The following is a 20,247-nucleotide window of genomic DNA, read 5'->3' on the forward strand; positions in this document are numbered from 1 at the left end:
TATGAATTGGATCATGCAGTCGCATAATCACATTTTTCTGTAAAGACTGATATTTGCTCTAAATGCTACACAAAATGTTTTTACTACATGAGAAAAGTTTACTGAACTAATAAAACTCAATGCTTTTTGCCCTAAACAGAGTTGATTTAAATAACACACTGGAAAATGGATACAACAAATATTACAGTCCTGCCCGCTGATGTGATTATTTGTACTAAAGAAAACATGAGTAGCCTATAACACATTGTTCTTGGATGTATTTATTACCTTTATTTAATAAAACAATATTCTACCATTCCATAATATCTTCATCCAAAATAAGGACACGGAGTAATTTAAGTAGTTTTAGTATTGTATTAGTTGCATGGTGATTTAAGCAATTTTTAAAAAGGTTACGGCTGTTAAACAATGGCTGTTTTCATGTAATATTTATACTTATAGCCTCATGACTTGTAAAGTATATAACATGTGTAGAGGGTGAATAACCACATCTGTTTTTTTTCAGGGGGCCCAAAATGAATTTGTTTTTTAGCTAAGGCCCTGCTGTGAGAAGTTATTAATTGTTTCAAATCTTTATTTGTTTGACTGATGCTCATCTCTGAACACCTATGAGACTGATAAAGAGAAAATCCGAGGGCAAGCTTGAGGCATCCAACACTGAGAAACTACACTCCTTCATTCATCATTCATAAATCAAGCTTTCTGAGAAAGTTGTTTGCTCCTAAACAGCGGCGTTACATTTTCATACAGATCATTTACTTTGTTTGAAATGTGTGGTGTTGTATAAGTTTTAAGTTTCGGTGTTTTTAGTTATTTCTTTCACTGAATGGATTTACTGTATATTGTTCTGTATATATGCATCTATGATGTTTGATGCCTGTACAATGATCAGATAAGAAGTTTTCAACTAATATGTTTGTAAAAGAAAAAGGAAGCAGATTAAAAGTACAAATTTATCAACAGATGCCTCTACATTAAATATAAACACACATAACTGATAATTAGGAAATATTAAGCAAACACCAATATTGACTAGATAAGGTGTGCCTACATAAACCCACAACACAAATTTAGGCCTAATACAAAAACAAAAATAATAAGTTGAATTTGGTTATGTTAACTTTATCATTCACTATTAGCCCAGATTTCTTTTCTAATTAAACAATATAATTACAATGCACTTAAATTATTCAATTATTTGATTGCATTACTATAAAATATAAGAAGATTATACTTGTAGCCATATTTGAGTTAATTGGAAGAATGATTAAGTTTTTCTCCTGACTACACGCAGTCAGTCATTTTCTCTGTGCGAACTTGAGGAGCTGTTGGTTAGAAGTTGAAAACTTGGTTGTAGACATATTTCCGCCATTACCTTTTTATTGTTTCTTTTTTCCCTCAAGAGACTGTTTGTAAGCAGTGAAAAACATTGCTTTAAAGTTTGACGGGACAGTGCACGGGAAATTCAATCGACATTTGTTCATCTGTTCCTTTTTAATGGTTCTTCTATCACTTGAGGAGCTGTTTGTGAGGAGTGCAAACTTTGTTTGAACTCCTGTTCAGTGACACACAGCGAGCTTCAAGTGACAGAGAGAAGAGTGCTGTACAGTGCTTTACACTTTATCTGGTAAGTGCATATTACTTAACGTTTAATTTTACCACAATTCATTTGATTAAAATAGAATAAATTTCAGTTAGTTACCAGCTGAAATCATAGACTGTAAAAAATATGGACATAGTGTCCATGACATCACCCATAGGTTTTTGAAGAGCTTTTTTGAAGCCAATAATTGGCGGGCTTGCCTTGCCATCTTGGCATCGCTTCATCACTTGACTGACTTTCATATACTTGCTGTTTTACAGAGCAAACACTGGGTTGCAAAGTATGTCCACACATACAGTAACTGAAAAACAGGCGCACTAAGAGTCATTACAGCAACAAAGTTGCAGTACTTCATTTATTCAAAACCAAAATACATAAACTTAGCTAAATCTTTAACACTATTTTCTGTGGCTTTACAAGTACCAATATTTCCTTTAGGAAATGCAAATCTAGTTGGGTTATATGGAATTTTTCATCTCCTGATAGACATGTACAGCAGGCACCGGTTTTTCTTGCAATAAAAATTGTAATTGGTTGTGGAAATCTCCCCGACGTGGCTTCACACAGCGAGGCAAAATTAAAAAGCCTTTGCACTCTGGTCTGTAATTATTCCTCCAGGGGTTTGTGCCAAATGCGAGCTTTCCCCGACACATAAGGAGTTTGCATTAGACGCTGTTCAGCCCCCTCAGTTCTAGCCGAATAGAGATGGAGAGAACAAGAGGGCGTGTGACACCGGCAAGGTTACGGCAGACTGAGAAAACACAGGGCTGAGGTTTAGAGGGTCGTCATTTTATGAGTAATCAAATAGGAAAAAACAAAACCAGCTGCCTTTGGTCTCACACAAATGGGCTTAAAAGCAAAAATGTCTACTTTGGAGCTCCATAAGGTCCCGTGAAAGGCCAGACCAGACGACCGGCCACTTCACATTTATGTAGTGCATAGAGGATGCAGGAAAGCTAATGAGACAAATAAGATGTAATTTACGCTCGTGTAGACTCAAAAAGTCTTTTACTCTTATAAAGTGCTCAGTCTATGTAATCTGCACAGACGGGAGGACGAACATCAATAATGGATTTAGCTGCAGACTTACACCCGTTCCTCAGGGACGATCACAAATTTCAGTCTTAACCACAGATGTCAGCGAGGTTAGTGACTTTTGACATCAAATAAATGCATATACTGCAACTACTGTAAATTAATGCAATGTTGGGGTTTTGATTTCACATAGACACGGATAACAACTTAGTTTTTCATTTTAATACTTCTGCATGATTTCACTGAAAGGCGCGTGGAAGACAATTGGTTCAAAACACAATACTGGTCCAGAATAACATGCCTGTATTTTACCTGAAATATATATATTGAAATGGAAATGCAAAAATACATTTGGGAATCAATGAGATATAATCAACCATTTATGATGGCAACGCATTATATTATACGAAATACACAAAACAACGTTGTTTTTAGCAATGAAATAGGTTCACTTTAATCAATCTGACACAAGAGTCTTTAAGCACTGCTTATTCAGATAGGCACAGTATTTCAGCCAGTGTATAAAATAAATGAAACATTCATCTTATAAAGACTAGATTCATTTGGCTAAGCATTCAGCACATCTGTGATGATATAGCACAGCGGGGAGTCTAGCAGCTAATTATAAATGAATTAAGCTCCTTTTTTCGCCAACTCATGCTGTAGACACGGACACTTTCAGCTTTGCTGAGGTTCCAAGGCTTCGTTCTACTAAAAACAAGCAGACCTGAGTGACGCCTCCAGTATACCACATATATCAAGCGTGTTTTCTCTAAGACGAGGTTTGGCTCATAAATGTAAATTAGGTCCGGTCCTGAAATAAAACATTAGGAAGATTTAAGCACATTTGCTTAAAAAGTTCAGAATAATTTACTGTTTCAATTATTAGTCCATGTCCCATTGATATGTAGGTTTTTAGTTTGTAGGCCTTTAATGACACCAAAACTGAACTGCCACAATTTATAAACAAACAATGTTGAAAGACATAAAGTCCCATTTAATGTACATATATAAGAGTTTTTTACCTGGTTAAACAAGTTTTGCCGGATGAAGTAGGGTACCAACTAAATTTGGGGATTTTACCTCAATTCTCTGTCTCTCTCTCTCTCTCCCTCTCTGATGGACATGGTCAGAAACAATGCTCAGGTAGGTGGTGGCATTTAAACATTGCCCAATTGGCACTAAGGGGCTTAAAGTGTGCCAAGAAAACATCCCCCACACCATTACACCACCACCACCAGCCTGCACAGTAGTAACAAGGCATGATGGATCCATGTTCTCATTCTGTTTACGCCATATTCTGACTCTACCATCTGAATGTCTCAACAGAAATCGAGACTCATCAGACCGGGCAACACTTTTCCAATACTCAACTGTCCAATTTTGGTGAGCTTGTGCAAAGTGTAGCCTCTTTTTCCTATTTGTAGTGGAGATGAGTGGTACCTGGTGGGGTCTTCTGCTGTTATAGCGCATCCACCTCAAGGTTGTGCGTGTTGTGGCTTCACAAATGCTTTGCTGCATACCTCGGTTGTAACGTGTGGTTATTTCAGTCAAGGTTGCTCTTCTATCAGCTTGAATCAGTCGACCCATTCTCCTTTGACCTCTAGCATCAACAAGGCATTTTCTCCCACAGGACCGCCGCATACTGGATGTTTTTTCCCTTTTCACACCATTCTTTGTAAACCCTAGAAATGGTTGTGCATGAAAATCCCAGTAACTGAGCAGATTGTGAAATAATCAGACCAGCCCGTCTGGCACCAACAACCATGCCACGCTAAAAAAATACTTAAATAACCCCTTTCTTTCCCATTCTGACATTCAATTTGGAGTTCAGGAGATTGTCTTGACCAGGACCACACCCCTAAATGCATTGAAGCAACTGTCATGTGATGGTCAGTTCTTGGTCAGTTCTGTTGCATAACTTCGTCTGCACAAAATGAGATGTTGTAACTTCAAATCTGCAAATTTAACTGTAGTTTAACGCACCTTTATTCAGCACAAACTAACAGAATTATAATTTTCCATTTGCTAATGAACCTTCCACCCATATTTATTCCCTCCAGATGCACTTAATTTATCATTCATATGAATCACCACATTACAAAGCAAAAATTGCATGTGTTCTCTTTGTCATATAAAACTACATGTACAGTATGATGAGAGAGTTTCCCTTCTTATTTCATTAAGATATTTTAAACAAAACTAAAAGGACAGTGAATATACTTCACTTTAAATAAAATGATCACTGAGTCCGCAGGCTAAAACTGGGGCATTTTCCATCATAAAAGGCCAGTTGGGACAGTCCTGGGTAAACCAGGATGTCTGGCTATCTTGCGTAACATACATTAATTATGATAAATGACATGTAAAAGCTTTGTTTGTGATGCATGTTAGCCAAGACATTTAAAAGGTGGGGGGGGCATTCCGTAAATTCGTGTCTGTTCCTAAATGACACCTACATCTCAACAAAACTCCTTTTGAAGAATTCGTACCTTACAAAATTGGATAAAACTAGTAGACTCAAACTAGTTCATCTTCAGAAGCATTATTGTAGCAGACCAGAAAAGACTGTTGAATTATACAGATTTGAACATTAGGTTAAATTACGGCTGACTTACTTTTTGCCATTAGAGTATATAAATATGATTTGAAATATGAAGAAATAGTGCTTAATGGGGTAACTGAATGAAATAGCTTTTATTTGAGTCAATATTACTTATAACTGAAGCAACCTCAGGGTGAACATTAGGTAACACTGATCATTTTTAAAGAGGCCATATAACGAGAAATAAAATTTCCTTTCATCTTTTGAAATAAGAGTTCAATGTACCATTAAAAAACATTCTATAACTTTTAAACCTCAAAACTTCTTCTCAGTCCTAAAAGACCAATTATTCAAATTCACAGCAGCGAAACCCAGTTGTTCATAAAATAAATCATCACATGACTGCTCACACATCACTTCTACACATACACTATATAGACAAAAGTGTTGGGACGCTGACACCCCTTCTAATAAAGATGTTTGGGGCACAATGGCCACCCCAAATGGAGCAATGTTGTCTCACAGCAAGAAGGTCAGTAGTTCAAGCCCTGGCTGGGTCAGGAGGTCTTTCTGTCTGGAGTTTACATGTTCCCCTTGGGTCTACGTTAGGTCACATGACAAGTTTACTAACCATATATTCATTGATGTTGATAATGCTCTCGTGGTTGCTTAAATACAGTACGTAAGAGGCCACAGGAGTGTTTAACAAGCATTTTTACACATGACATGAACGGCCGCAGGACACTATCGAAATATTGGAATGTGTTTATAAACCATATCACCGTTATCTGACATGCACAGCTTAATTAGTTTATATCTGAGTCAGTAGTCAATCTTGCGGTAACAAATGTAAATTCATTTCATTCATCAGAATAAAGTGGAAAGTAGAATTTTCCAGTAAACGCAAAAGCGACTGAAGTAGACTGCATTAGCATACTGGGGAGCTCGCCATTTAAAAAGCAAACAATATTGGTCTGAATGTTTCAGGTCCAACCCTTCGACATCTTTATTCATGTGCTGGAGAAAAAAGCAGTTTGCCTAGCGCTAATGAGCTTCCTTCAGTTCACTCACGTAAAGGTCCGACTGACGCATTTGGAATCAGCAATACAATACAGTAATTTGCCTATTTTACATATTCACATTTACACCTGCCTATAATACATGTGCTTTAAACCAAAGGCATAATTTCACACACCCACTAGGCACCTCACTCTTTTACCTGTGGACTAACATTGCACCGTTGCGTTTTTGCATGAAGGAGTCATTATTGTTTCCACAGATTTGAAAAGGCCATTGGTGAAACACGTTTCAGAAACGGAAAGGCAGCAGGAGACATCAGACTGCATATTTTACAAAAGTAATAACATAAAACTATAAAGCTAGCTTCCTGGCGTAAATGCAGCAAATGGTTGCCATGGTGAACTAATTTAGTTTCCATCGATAAGAAATGTTTTCTTTATAACGTATTTGGAAGAAATCAAGTCAGCGGCCATTTATGCAGTTCGACATGGACTGTAACACAATGAACTTCGGTGCCATTTTTTTATTATTTTAGATTTCAAAAAATACATCTCAAAAAATATAATTGAGCTTGATCATTCATGAAAATCTATTTGATTACCGATCAACTGGACAATAAGCGATCACGAGAATTCCACCTGTGAAATGTCAACTGAGGGTCAGACTTAGGGGCTGGACACACCAAAACTTTTAAACGCGGCTGAAAACGCCTGGACAACGCCGAATGCCAGCTGTTTTTCAGCTGAGTGCCAGCTTTCTTCAGCTAAGCGCTTTGGTAGCTCTGATACGTCAGCTGTGAGACGGTTGGTTGCTGTGATACTTGTCCCGCCCCACCTCCACTGTGTTTGGACGGCGGCGTGAGAACTGACATTGACGAGCGGAGCTTTTCATCCAAAGTTGAACATTTTTCAATTCTCGGTGCTCAGTGCTGAGATCGGAAAAAACGCTGGGCGCCGGTTTTCAGCGCAGAAGAAAACCGCTAGCTGCTGGTTTATTTGAAAAACGCAGAGCTTCCATTGGAAACAATTGAATACATGCGCCGGCTGCGGAGGTAAAAGTTTTGGTGTACACAACCCCTTAAGCTTTTCAACCAACTTTTGCATGATTTGCAGCTGTGCATGATTATATATATACAAATATATATATATATATATATATATATATATATATATATATATATATATATATATATATATTTATTTATTTATTTATTTGTATATATATATATATATATATATATATATATATATATATATATATATATATATATATATATATATATTCATTCATCATACAATGTTTTATTAAAGGTGATTGTAACATCTTTTATCCAAAGCGACTTGAAAATTCCTATTTTATTCCTTTCAAATTTGCAAATGGTGAAAAAAACACCCCTCAGCACTTCAGAATTCAATTTGGGCTCAAGCTTTCAACAATGGATCCATTACAAAGTTTGGAGCAGACTCAAATACATCTAAGCCACCGTGAATTTGGTCTAATGACACATCTGGAAGCCAAATGAGAAATGAACGCAATTAATTCTAATTATGCCGATGTTGTCACTAACTGCATATTCCCAGCTGAATCAGACTGCCACATCAGCACTGGCTTTTGTCATGCTTGTAATACACAACTAAGCACGATTTCATCCAACGCTTTTCTGTAAGGTGCAAATTACTCACAATACTTTAAACCAAAAAAAAACAACACATTCAAATCACAATGCAGAAAGAACATGTAGTATTGAGTTTGTCGCCATTTTGCTATTAATACAGAAGATAAAAGACAAGCTTCTTTTGAAAAGTTTTCTCATGCCAAAGCTTCTCCCTAAAAGTTTTCACTTTTCTTTCATTTTGATATGCACAAAAGGGACTCTGACTGCGAGGATGGTCTCCCTGTGAAGAGAAATTCTGACCCACTTAACAAGCCGCGCTTACATGCTGAGCTACGGATGAGGAATTAGAAAAACGTTTTGCGTGTGTCAACTTCTGATTGTTGCTGAAAGCGATATTAAAACCGCATGACAGATGGAAGAGAAAAATTATCTAGGTCACTGCTAGGGATTGCTGGCTAATTTCTTTTAAATGCATATGAAGTATAATGAATTGCTTCTTAATAGGCACCTAAACACCTATTAAAAGAATGCTCAGCTAGGGTGTGCAGTAGTGATGCGCGGGTCGGGTTTTTTCCAACCAGCGGGTCCTGTTTTTATGAAGTTTTTTGTCCCACACCACACCACTGTATCTATTTTTTTAGGCATGGGACTATAAATGCCGATGCACACTAATAATACCTGTCCGATACTTATTCTGAACCGCACACTCGATATTATGCACAGCTTTTTTATGTACTACGGCTTTCCCTTACGAAAATTAACCATGGTATTATTGTGGTAAAAGTGTGGTAACCATGTTTTTTTGGTCTATTGATTACTATCAGCAAAACCATGGTTTTACTACACTAACTATGGTTTAACTATGGTTTTTGAAAACCATGATTGTCAAAACCATGGTTATTTTGTAGTTACTATGGTTTTACTACAGTAACCATGGTTTTTTGGTTTTAACTGTAGTAAAACCATGGTTGATTTTCGTAAGGGTTTTGATTCCTGTTAGTTTGAGTCGTTTATATCATGCATTTGAAAAGCATCACTAGTCGAACATAATCATTATACATGTTCATTATTATCATGAAAATACGTGAAAAGGTTTGAAAAACAGCAATATATATGCTTAAGCATTTCCTGTAGATGCGTGTGTAAATGGTTCTTCTTCTGCGGTCCATATTGAGTTTCTGCACTAGAGCGCCCTCTGGCTTTTGATCACTATACTTCATTGAGAAGCATATCGAGCATCATTGGCCCAACACTACTATTTTGACAAACTTTTATTTGTGTTGTTCAATTTTTATTTTGTGGCGGACTGAGAAATAAATGAGTGGATGTGAATGTACTGTATAGCATTCCAACAATGCTCTTATCTGTGTCACATCAGTAGGCAGCGCAAATATAATAACACGCCTATAATCCCTCCCAATACTAAACTTGATTGAAAAGCTAACCGAGAAACGTGATCTCATGAGAATAAGTGTGTATTTTTACCTTTCAGTGTGGTTGTACCATACATACATTTACTTACGTTTAAAATACACTGTAACATATAATATCGACGTTTTGACAGGAATAATACGTAAATTATGTACGTATTACTATTCATAAGTATAAAATTGCGGGCATTGGCCTTTTTTACTTATATTAATGACATGTTTTCAGTCATATTTTCTGACTTATTTATTTAAGGCAGTTTAACCCTTTACCTAATGAATTGATTATGATATTCAGAGAATTTCACAATATTAAACATTTTAAAACTTTAAAATGAATAACATTTCTGTATTCATTTAACTATTTTTTTATATTTAGTTTGTTTGCCATGACACACAAAAACGCGTTTTCTCGTATGCTGTCTTTTATGCAATAAGTTATTATTACCACTAAGCAATAATTACACCAAAATACAACATACATTCACAAAAGATGTTACTTTTATTAATTTGCTGTAATCCACATCTTTAAAATTCATACGATTGCAAGGAACAGATCCAAATTCAGCCCTTTATCCAACGATCTTGATCCGAATTCTCATCAGCAACCCCAAAGTCAGATTGCATGTTCGTTAAATAATTTTTATTTCAATTATCGCGCCTCAAGAAGCTATATGACACATTGCTTTAGAGCAGTGATATCAAAAGCTCATTGGCTCTTTGTGTACCAAGTGACATATTTGCGTCATTTCCGTTTCTGTTGGTGTACGTTTGAAATTTAACATAAATGCGGCGTGATAGAGAGAAGCCGGATCACCGTTTTCTTGGATTAATAACTTTAATACTTCTCTTTACTTTACTTCATATATGCAAGAGAGGACCTTGGCTGCAGCACATCGTCATTTTAAATACTTTTGGTACGGATTTTAATATTCGCAATAAATAAGCTGTTGTGATTACACTTATCTGTCTGTTATGATTTTTGTAACAGTTAAGTTAAATTATTTTAATAAACTGTTTTGCGTAGGGACTGTAGTGGCTTAAAATATTTTTTAAATGCTATATTGTTACTAAAATGTTCCTAAACAAATCTGTCCATTACGTTGCATAATATAAAAAATACATTATGTATTTAAACATTTTGTACAAAATGGGTTTGGGTTTAGGGTAAGGTTTGGGGGAGGGTTAAGGTGGTAACATTGCTAAAATGGTTAAGGTACGTTTAAATGTTATAAATAGGTCTACATTGTATGTTTTAGCATCTATTTAAACGTACCTTTTTTTGTTTTTTAAACTTACGGTACGTGTAAATACTACGTATTAACAGTGAGACCAGGCTGGACCGAGCCAAAATTAATTGAGCTGACACAACCTGACCCGTGGGGTACTATGCAATGGAAAAGCGTCATTGCATTGATGAAGCACTCCCTGCCCATATTCGTAATAATGTCTGAAATATTTGCATGCTCCAAGTCGGATGTCCCCTTTAGCCTATACCAAACCTTAGTCATGTGAAATACAACAGTTTTGTGTAGATGTTGTGTATTTTACATTTGACACGATTTTAGTCTCTTACAGACAGTACTAACTAAATGACAAGATCTGCACCACAAATTGTTTTCAACTCATAAGTGTATTATTATATATTAATGAGAATTGAGTTAATTGACTTTAAATAGGTCAATTAAATAGGAAAATTATTTAATATTAACCACGTTAGAAATTCAGATAGTGTCCCATAAATGTTTGCCTGAAACAAGTTCTTAGGTTAGGTTCTTTAACCTTAGAAAGTTTAGGCCATTTAAGCCTAAAGACACAAATGTATTACTTTAATTATATGAAATTTATAATGAAAATAATTGTATCTCTTTAAGAGTCCCAATTCTTACTGCTAAACTCTTTATCAAATGTCTCTGTGTGCTTTACTCACTAGAGATGTCTGATAAACAACACACAAATATAAGTACTAAGTCCATACCCAAAAAACAAACTTACAAAAATTAGGACAACATCTAAATTATTAAAACTCATCTTCCCTTTAAACCAGCTTAAATTTCCACCATATCACAGACATGTCGTATATCAACCCAACAATCAAAACCCATCCATCTCTTTTAACAAAACCACCAAGACTCAGGGAATAAGCTGTGAACAGATAAAAACTATTTTAAAAAACCTTTAGTTCACAGACCCTCCTAGTCAGATAGGAAGTCTTCAGACGATGAAGATGCTTCTCTAGCATCATCGACACTTTTAAACATGTAACAGAGAGATTAGAAATTAAACTTGATTATGCCACAGAAGACTAGTTTTATATTTGATGTTGAGCTTTGCAGATAAGTACATGATGTTTGGCACAGTATTAGACTAGTCTAGTTTAATTCAAGCACCAAGAAAGTATTTTTACCAAGTGTCACTGTTGTGAAGGTCAAATCCATAATAATGGGTCTGTGGCATAATGTGTGAAATTAGTTGTAATTAGATGTGTCAAACAGTCTTGTTTAGCACTCATTACAGGAGACAGATCTGTTTGTTAATTACAATGCAAGTAAATGAGCGGGTGAGGAGAAGAAGTAAAGGTTGTCTTACCTGCACACACACAGTCAGTCTTGATTGCGCTCTCTGATAAAGCAGAAAAACACTTTCTTAATAAACTATGAATACAAAGGTGAACCATAAATGTGGACATTTGATGGATTTATAATGAGGACAGGTTGCTTGCAGGAGTGAATTAACTCTTTTGCATCTGATTTTAAAATTCTAAGTGGTTTCTAAAAAGAGTGATTCGAGTTAAAGCCTGGTTACATTTTCTTTTACTACTTTTGTGATTTTTAAAGCATTAATTGTTTGCTTCTTTTTTGTTAATTTGATTTCTGAAGTGTTTTAATTTTATTAGCTCATATAACTTTAGATAAATACCTGTAAAGGGGATCGCACACCGGCCGCGCCTTTCTAAAAAATCGAACACATTGTTTTCTATGACTATACGCACACCGGTGCCGCCAGGTGGCGCCTGTCCGCGCCGCCCAGCTGTGACTCAGGAAGTTGGTCAAATCCCTGTCGCGCCACACAGCGCCACTCACATAGCTTAACATTAAATAACATCATATTTGTCCCAAATCATTAACGATTAACATTGGCTGCTAACGTATATTTTGCATTTTGAAGTAGACGCTATCTGACGAAGCTCGCGCTATTTAATGTGCACTTCCGGTTTACAATACCTCCGAGTTGTCCTAGACGTGACACGATGCTGAGCTGCGCGGCCGATGTGCAATCCCCTTAAGGCTCTGCAGTTCAAACAATGCATTATGTTGACATATCTGTAGCCTTACCAATCAAATGGCATGCACGTCCATTTATTTACCTGTCAAAGTAACATTTTCGGTGCATTTGGTGTTTAATAGTGATGCACCGATATATCGGCCGCCGATATTTATCGGCCGATTTTTGATGAATTTGAAACCATTGGCATATCGGCAATAGCAAGAGAAAGGCCGATACCGATTGTTTATTGATTAACTGCATAAAGAAATCCATTATATGTAAATGAGTTAATGTTGCTGAATAGCAAAAACCACCTTTGAAGGTTGTCATGCTGTCTTATCATATTTGTTTTAGCTTAATTTGTGCCTCTCTTATTATGTTGGGCAGTTGAATGTTAAATAGGTCCAATCCATGTTCAGTAAAAATAATTTGATGCAGAAATAAACTAGCTATTTGACCAACTATATACTATTGTATACAAGTGTTTAATATCGGTATCGGTCAGATTTTGTCTGTTTAAATCGGTATCGGACAAAAAAATCCTATCGGTGCACCCCTAGTGTTTAGCGAGTGTTTAATTATTGGAGATATATGGCATTCATTCTTGATGTGTGAAATGGCTATCTGTGATGCAATGACCACTTATACAGCGTTTCTGTATAATATTAATGGTTTCTATAGACGTGGCATCATAAAGATGGTATGAAGAGGTGGATTAAATCAGGTCGAACACCACTGAAGGCCTATTAGGTGTAAAATACACGGCCTGCCACTGACCTAGCAGTTGAGATATAATACTAGGACAGTCTCCAACACTGTGAAGGCAAAAATAATTCATATGTGGTTTTATGAAGAAGTGTGAGGTCAATATAACCTTCGCAATCTTGAGCAAGGCTATTTACCATCAGAATTAATGAGGAGGATAATGGCCAGCCTCACAAACAAGTGTCCAGACACACAAACAGCAGCTTTCTGTCCGTTCTGACCTCCAGTCCGCCTGTCCTTACAGGCCACTTTCAGCACACCTGAACACACAGATTAGCATTTTAAACCGGTCGTCCTGAAACAAATTCTCTCGTAGCTGCAATACAAATGCTTGCAAGAATGCTTGTTGAGGTGAAAATGTTTACAAAGTCAATCCGGGAGGATTTATTAAGTTCTCACTGTGAACACATAATTATGACCCCATAACATTCAAAATGCTGCGTAGAGGCATTGAGTCATTTTCCGTTACCTCTGAGGCCTTTATGTCTAAGGCTTTCAAATGGGAGAAATAAAAGAATATCTTAAATCAACCAAGCTGGTGTAACTTATTTTCTAGCAAGGTTACAATCTACAAACCTTGGCAATCTAGTTTGTTTAGTTGGTCAGTCAGCTGGTCTCCCAGTGCCAAAAACCTCTCTAAAACCACCAGACCAACCTGGGGTGTGTTTCCCAAACAACGACAAACTCGTTGCTGAACGACCATAGTACGATGCATCGTTGGAGAAACGAACTACTTTGTCACGACTGTTTCCCAAAAGCATAGTAACTTTGTCGCACATTCGTCGTTTGAACAATGTTGGTTTAACAACATAGTTGATGATATCACGTGGGAGGTGAAGTACTAACTAATCTCTGCAAATCGATTTAATGTCAGATTATTGCTGTAAATAACATATATTGCATCGGAAGACTTTGATTTTGTTATCGTGATTTAGTTATCTGTTGTTTATTTTCAAGATATTTAATTCACGCGCAAGTTCCCTCTTACGTCACTCCTCCCAGGGATTCCCCAGGGTCTCAAAGCTCGTAGGTCTGCACACATTCGCAGTTCTCAAATGCAGCGCTTTCATTCTGTTTACAAATTTAAAGACGTAAAATAAAATTGTAATATATTTCGAATGATGGATATAGACTGTACTACATGTTTTGTGCTTATTTTGTTCAAAAGCATGATCAACGTAAGTCTACATATGATAATCACAAGGAACGATGCTTCTAACGACAGGCCAAGAGCTGTCGTTCCAACGACACAAGTTAGCGATTCAGTTTGCGAATGTTTGTTTGAACGATGGTTTCGGGAAACACCAAATTGTTGAACGATGTTAGTACGATGGAACTTATGATGTTCGTTGGCTAACAATGCTTTTGGGAAACGTACCCCAGATCAGCCAAGGTTGATCAATGATGATGATGAACAATTATGAAGAAAAAAATGTTTTTCTTTTGCATTGTAAAAAAAATCATGTACACACAACAACGTTACCAAAAATATTTATTTTTACACGGATCAGGGGACATGACTAAAGATGTTGTATTATGCATTCCAGGCCATTAGATTCCGATGTTACTTTGTAAACACTACACGCCTGCGCACATTCTTATAGCGATAATTACAGTACAAACATTCTATACGACAAAAGAATCAAGCAACTTATTTTACATGGACAATGAGGTAGGTAAGTGACTCTGGAGTATTAAATAGCAACATTTTGTAAACATTTTTTGGAGATATGTTAAAGAGCACCTTGCTAAAAACAACGTTATTGTATGGATTTGGTGTAATACAATGAGTTTGTGTGATTTATGGTAAAAAAAAACACATTACATATTTACACAGAGACAATGCAGTGTTTTCAATAATTTGCACTTTAAACCCGTCTTCAAAAGTTAGCGTTTTCAGGACCCCCAAAAAAACGTAAACAAACAGCCAAACCACATACGATCGTACCTGGTTTCGCTTGAAAATACTGTTGTGTATAAGTCCCCTTAGACTGATTTATGTTTTCCAGCATGGCTTTATTTTAAAAGTTATAGCAATAACATATAAAATTATTAAATTATACCTGTGTTTCAATTGCATATTTGCGCAAAACTTTTGCGTTATTTTCTAAATGTTGACAAAAGACTATTCCGAAATGACTGCATTTCCATTAACCAATGATATGCGAGTGAAAAATAGTTTTTCCTTTTCCGATAAGTGATTCCAAACATTATGTCCACAGCACTATGCAGTATTTTTAACCGAAGGAGACGTAAGCGTATTATCCAAACATTAATGCCAATGAAAGCCCCTTTAGCCCGGGATATACTGTACGAGTTTGGCTGTCCCAGACGAAAGATTGCCATCGTGAAACAATTTTCTGTGATCGTGGCTCTTAATCGGTGATCCTATGTCATACAGTGAGAGATGTTCAAAGACGGGCATTTTTCTTTTCTTTTTTTTCAAAAGATAGCGTGTACGCTTCCAATTTAATAGGTGTCATTATCGTACAGTCTACATACCCAAATTCAAACCATCCATGTTGCACAGTGTAATAAGGTATCTTATAGGATTGCAAAAATCACGCAGTGTATCCCGGGCTTTATACTTAGTAGCATAACCCAACATTCAACAGTATAGGTGTTTCTTGGAAGTAATAGTAAAAGATGTAGTAGTGTAATCCAAACATTATTGGCAAGAAAAGCATCTTATACTTGGAAGCAGACATGTATTAAGGTGTTTCTGGGAGGTTTGAAGTAATAATTATGTGACTTACTTGCAATGTGACCTTTCCATTGCAATTTTTGCAAAATACACCTTTTCCGAACTGCCTGAAAGAACCACCTTAATTGACGTGTATCCATTGGCTGTATTTTCAATTTGCAATATCATTTTGCGCAATTTAAATGGTAATGGAAACGCAGCTAGTGTTTCAACACAGGAATGAAGGCTGCCAGTTCACGTGGTATTTAAAGGCTTCAGCTGTATGCTCTCTCCTGTAGGCATCCAATGGGATCATGGCAGTCAGAGGGATAAAATGACATGGCGAATTCTTCAAAGTGGGTGTTTTTCCTGCCCTTGAGTGCAAAGAAATATGGCAGGAATATAGTCACGCTACATCTCTTGGGAGGATGTTAAAGCAGGCTGCATCTTGCCCAAAGACTGATGGGTGAGGTGGGACAAGGTCAGAAGAAGGAGCTGAAAATGAAAGGAAAGGAAAAATGCAGAAAACACAAAAAGCCCTTTAAGCTTCCTTTTTATTGTCTGAGACCTTTGGATACGACTTAGCAATTAGCCCCATTGCGGCAGCCATAATAAACTTTCAATTGGTTTGTGCAGCAGACAATCCCCCATACTGATCTGTAATGTTTCTGTTTGCATCTCTGGTATATCTTTAACCATGGGATGAATACTGAATGGATAACCACCCATATATTTTTTGACACACAGTATGTGCAGATAATGATGAGTCTCATTCCCATCCAATACCTAAGCATCTTACATTATAAAGATTTTTTTATATTTATATATATATTTTTACAGACACCTTTATTCAGCACTTACAGTGCAATAAAAGCTATACATTTGATCCATAATGTATATGCGTTTCATGTAAAAAACAAATATGTTTATAGCCTATTAAAATTGTAATGCGCTGTGTCAGAATTTCTGTATAAAAGCATCTGTTAAATGCATATTGCAATGTGAGTTTAATGTAATGTTTACTGGATTAAACCCACAACGTTTTGTGTTGCCATTATGCTACAAATTGAGGATTGTAAAAATCTTTCTTAACTATACATTTACATCTATACATTTAGCAGAAAGTGGCAATAAACACGAGAAGTGCCAGTAATACAATGAGGTACTTACTGTACAAATGAATTACTTACAACATTCATAAATACGATCTTGTTTAGCCAGAATAAGTGAGCTTACAACTTTTAATGTAATGTATTTAAATAGACTGTTTTAAGACCTGTAATACTACATAAAACAAGTTTTCAATTTTGTATTAAAATTGTCTATTACAGTACATCAGATGTATCAACTTATGGCACCAGAGGCGTCATGCCCATTGAAACTGAGGGGGCACGTGGGCCATTTTTATTTAATTTTTATTTTTTGAGCCAAATGGATTTTGCATGCAACCTAAAAATCAAAAATGTATGGTTTAAAATGTGACAGTCTCGACATTATATTAGTATATTTCTAGATTCAATTTGGTACAACGCCAAAGTTCGCCAGAGTTCACGGGGGCGTGAAATCATACGTTCACATACAAGGTAAAATTTGATGCAATAATGCGTTCCTCTAATAATTTTATCTACAACTTTTTTTAAATCATTATTGAACATTAAAATCAATCACGTGGCATTAGCTTAAGTCATTTTCGTTGTTTATATACTTTGTTTATATAATTTTAAAGGATAATGCAAAATGCATGAATGACACAATTAAACAAGTCCTTTATTAAAACATGTCGTTTCAGGTGTAAATATGATGGCAATATATAATTATTCCAATTGAATATTATTTTATATAAAAGTTAGTCAACACTTTTATTTTGGAGGTTTTTGCATGAAACCAAGGGCGCTCAGATTGTAAGAAATGTAAGTGCCATGGAAAAGACTGAAAGCTCTATAATATTTCCTTTGATGTCTGTGTATGCACAAATTTCTGTGAGCTGTGCACACTGTGCCCCCTTAAAAAAAAAAAATGATGCATGATGCCCCTGTATGGCACCACAGCTGATATCAGATCAGATAAATATTCTAATGTGTCCGAGGAATATTTGGAGACACAAAATCTGTGAATATAAAATCCTCCAAATAAGATCATTTTGCTCCTAAGGCTGCAATTATAGTAAGCATCCCACTGGTAATTGCAGTTCAATCTAAACGGTAGGCATGTCTGGTATTTTCTATGCAGTGGCACTTCGTCGAAAGCGAAATGAAAATGTCCTTGGGCTCGCCCATGGCTGATTACTGCAGAACACGTCGTGCCGTCTCGTTCAAAAGGCACGTAATGAACAACAGGTGAACTGGCACATGTAAATAAATACCTGGATCTTGTCACTAATGCGCTGTTATTCTCTGATCTTTTAGGAGAGCTGCTCATTCACTGCCGTGATATTGATGTGAGGTGAAAAAATCTGCTAAATCATAGCTTTTCAACATAAATTGATGCACAGTGCTTGCCAACAGCAAAAGGCAAAAATATGTGACAATGCTTTTGAATTGCACTTGAACTTTTGCTTGAACGTAAAGAAAAGTTTAGAGCATAAATATTACAGCATTAGGAATATGATCTGAATATCTGGTTAAATGCAGAGCCAAGAACAGGGTTCCCACACCTTAGTTAACTTCAAATTCAAGGACCTTTCAAGGACTTTCCAGATCCAATAACCTCAAATTCAAGGACTAAATGTGGGGACACATTTCAAGTGAGAGCAAGGTTACATTGTGTTACCTTTAAAGATACATTATTACAGTTCCCTTTTGAGGGAACTCGCGCTGCGTCACTGCGGTGACACTTTGTGGACATCTTCAGGGGTAAGTGCGTCTGAATGTGTATAGGAAATTCAACCAATGGTGAGGCTTAACGACAAAGATAGGGTGACGCAGGAGCCAGGAATTATATCACTATCTGAAATATTGCCAAAGATGGCGTTACAGGGATGGAGGAAGTATGGCAAGTGAGACGCAGTGCCTCGTTCCCTTCTCCGGGAACAACAGTTACATACGTAATCTAGTTGTGTTTTCATTTCTTAAACACAAAAAGCATTTTGTTATGAATCAGGTTGTTTATCCCATCAATTTTGTATATCAATTTTACCGTGATTGACGAAGGCTGTGTGTTTAGCTTGAGTGATATTAATGATATTTATTGAATTGATTGTGTATTTATTACTTTGCGGTGTTAAAGTGATATATTTATATGTTTGGGTGTTGGATGAATTTGCTGTGCATTGCTGTGTATAGTGGGTGGGTAAATAATGTGCACTTACATCATGGTATCCCCCTGCTAAGAATACAGAACTCTTGGAAGTCTTTATTAGGTAATAATTTATTGTGAACCGTCATTCTTTCATCAGCTGTCCATTTAAAGGTGTCCATCTAAAATGAATTGCAACCTGTTGTCATCCCTGTATTTTGAATGAGTAAATTGTTGTCAAATTTAATCTAATAAAATTGTAACTTTTTATTGATTTGGGAATTTTGTCTTTGGATATTTTCTTAGCCGTGGCTTGCCAAAATAAACATTCTTGTCCAGAAAAAAAAAAACACTTTGGAAAAGGGTCGATTACCAAAACACACTTGTAGCCAATCAGCAGTAGGGTGCGTGTGTGCTATCCAACATCGTTGCATGGGTTGCGCATTTGTGGGGCGGGTCTATCAAAAGAAGATCCAGATTATTTTGGGGTAGGGGAGTGTTTGTTTAGGTGATTTCAAATATCAACATTGGCTTTCAGAGATCATGCACCCCACCTTTAATCTATGCTGGTTTATTTTGTTTAACCCATTGTTGGGCCAAATATAAACATTTTAACCCAACAGGTGAGTTTGTCTGTTTTTGACCCAATGCTGGGTTGAAAATAACCCAGAATATTTAGAGTGTAGAAAAAAACAATATTAAAAAACTAAAATGTGTCAAATATCCAGAAGTTAATAAATGAGGTAAATGTTAAAGTTAAATGTCTACCTTAAAACCAAACCACACAATCAAATGAACGATTGTGTCCTTGAGGCAAGAAAATACCTTTGGCAAAGATTTTGGGATGTTGAAAAAACCCTGTCCTTGGAGTCTTGCCACTTATTTTCCATAAAAAAAAAGAAAAAATAAGGTATAGTTCAAATGATATATTTTAAATGTGTATAATGTATTAATATTACATATCCGTCAACTATGTTTACATTTATGCATTTGGCAGATGCTTATATCCAATATATTTACAGTGGTTTGGTTTTAAGGTAGACATTTATTATA

The sequence above is a fragment of the Paramisgurnus dabryanus genome, chromosome 1 (genome assembly GCF_030506205.2).
Source record: "Paramisgurnus dabryanus chromosome 1, PD_genome_1.1, whole genome shotgun sequence".
NCBI lineage: Eukaryota > Metazoa > Chordata > Actinopteri > Cypriniformes > Cobitidae > Paramisgurnus > Paramisgurnus dabryanus.